The sequence below is a fragment of the Rattus norvegicus genome, chromosome 3 (genome assembly GCF_036323735.1).
Source record: "Rattus norvegicus strain BN/NHsdMcwi chromosome 3, GRCr8, whole genome shotgun sequence".
Lineage (NCBI taxonomy): Eukaryota > Metazoa > Chordata > Mammalia > Rodentia > Muridae > Rattus > Rattus norvegicus.
Window position 1 is genome coordinate 19,880,546 of NC_086021.1, and position 2,454 is coordinate 19,882,999.

Sequence of the window (2,454 nt, forward strand, 5' to 3'; positions counted from 1 at the left end):
TGTCTTAGCAAATCAAGATCCTTGCTGCTTACCGCTCTGGTCCTCCTGACTTCACTTCTGTGTTTTTAATAGACTTTGATATCATATGAACTAGTGGGAAATGAGTATTAAAAAAGGGAAGGAAGCTATAAATTTTGCTTTAAAATCATTAAATTACACATTTAAATGGATTTTTAAGTATGTAAATTATACTGCAATAAGGCTGCAGAAAAGGCTTGGACAACTATGATGCTTGTCGTGTGATTTGCTATTTGTCATAGTTCCTGTGACTTTGATCTTAATAGTAGTGGGTTTTATTACAGATGACTCAGACACCAGGGTAACCATGCACTTGCGAGATGGGCGTCTTTCACTTGAGGAAACACTACTTTGTGAGGCAAGACCTTAAGCTTTAAAATCCTCTCATCGCTGTGAAGTGCCAGTCCGTAGTCACAATCAATTCCATCATACTTGACCAGATAGAGAGAGGGATTTGTTGGCAGTTGATCTAGAACCATGACCTTCCACTGGGTGACAGGCTCATCACCTTCCTTCCATACATGAGAAATTCTGCAGCCCACAATGTCCCCCAGGGCCTGGGGAGAAGGCCTCCTCCTCCTCCGCTTCTGGAAGGATGGTGTGCTCATCCTCCTCAGAGACATCCTCTTCTTCTTGGCTGTAGACCTAGTGTGGTAGGCAACGACATCCTGGTCCACTGTCTTGTGGGTATCGTTCGGTGTTCAGGCTTCATACTTGCCCGTGGCCTGGGTTTGAAGAGCTCTCCTGCTTAAACCAGACACAATGCTGGTGCCGCTGTCATGTGAGTGCCTGCAAGAACAATGGGGTTGGGGTGGAGAGGGCGCTGGACCAAGGCTCTTGTCTAAGAGAACTTTGGAGCAGGTGAGGAAGGCGATGGTAAACAAGGTTGAGCATCTGAATCTTATTCTGTCATATTCAGAAGTTCGTAGGAGGGCTGGGCAATGGTGGAGCACACCTTTAATTCCAGCACTCAAGAGGCAGAGGGAGGTAGACCTCTGTGAGATCAAGGCCAGCCTGGTCTACAGAGTTAGTTCCAGGATAACAAAATCTACGCACAGAAAAACCCTCTCTCAAAAATCAAAATCTAAAGTTCAAAGGAAAATTAAAAAAAATGGTTCTCTACAGCTCAGAATAACATATTCAGACACATTTCTTCAGCCCGAGGCACTTTGCCTCTGCTGAGGAACCTCTCCTTGAATGGCTAGGTCAGTGTGGGATTAAGTATCCCTGTCCCCACTTTAAGCAAGCAGAACAGATAAAGGATAGCAAAGGAGCCAGGAGGGTGGCCACACCCCTCTTCTACCCTCTAACTATGCGCTATGTGACAACATCCACAAGTGTATGCCCAGAGACACAGCACACCAGTCCACTGGCTTTCTGTACTGTGCATCCTGACCCAGCCCCAGGTTTATTCCGCGAAGCTGTTGCAACTTCGACCGCAAGAAGTGTCTTTTGTGTAGGCAGCAACAGCCATTTAGAAATAATATCTCCTGGGGTTGGGATTTAGGTCAGTGGTAGAGCAGTTAACTAGCAACCACAAGGCCCTGGGTTTGGTCCTCAGCTCCGAAAAAAAAAAAAAAACAACAACATCAAAAAGAAATATTATCTCCTAAAATGCACAGGCACAGAGAGGAGCTTTGGCACTTTAGTAGAATTATGAATTAGATATTGTTAGCAAAGGATAATAAACTCTCAGACTGACTAGCCTAGACCGTCCGCCGAGCTCTCAAACGTGGAAGACATCAGAACAGACGGTTACTCGCTGTACGAGGGAAAACTTTTAGCTTTCTGGGCTACAAGGGTCCCAGTTATCTTCATAAACGTATTTACCGAAAGAAAATGTCCTAGTTGTCCAGATTATGTCTTCGGAAACCGGTCAGGCTCCAAAAGCCTGTTGAACAATTGTGGGGTTCAGGAGCTGAACTGGCTTTCACACCCTGCTGGGAAGATAGTGAACCCACCTTCAAGGGAGTCTAGCGCCCCCAAGTGGAAGAGAAGCGCAACCTCCGCCCAGTGCTCTGTGACATCATCCAGGCTCTGCTTACGTCATAGAAGCACTCTCAGCCCAGTTCCTTCCCTAGTTACGCTTAGAAACTTCCAGCATCTAGGTTTTAGCTTCTCATGTAGCCTCCTGGAGACCCAAAATAAAGTCCCCACCAAAATATTCTGATGACTCGAGTCACAGTCTGCCCAAGTAGCTCTTTTCATGCATTTTTTTTCTGAAAAAGTCTTTTGTTTCTGAGTCACCAACATCCTTGGTGGTTATTGTCCCAGCTCCTATCTTTCCTTTGGTTATCTTTAAGCCATTCTCCGTATCGGAAATATTGCTAGCCTCTCTCCGAGGCAACCCACTGCACAGCACACCAAAATTAGCTTTATCAAAACCCACAATTAGAGGAGGGCCATTTTTATTCAAACAAAGCTGGAATTTGACAG

General features: G+C 45.5%; 1 long non-coding RNA gene across 1 annotated transcript; it reads right to left on the reverse strand.

Annotated features, from left to right (window-relative positions):
• On the reverse strand, nucleotides 276-2,016 carry LOC134486278 (uncharacterized). Its single transcript, XR_010065087.1, has 2 exons — nucleotides 1,849-2,016; nucleotides 276-807 (listed from the first exon to the last, which is right to left on the reverse strand). It is a non-coding gene; the product is annotated as an uncharacterized LOC134486278 (long non-coding RNA).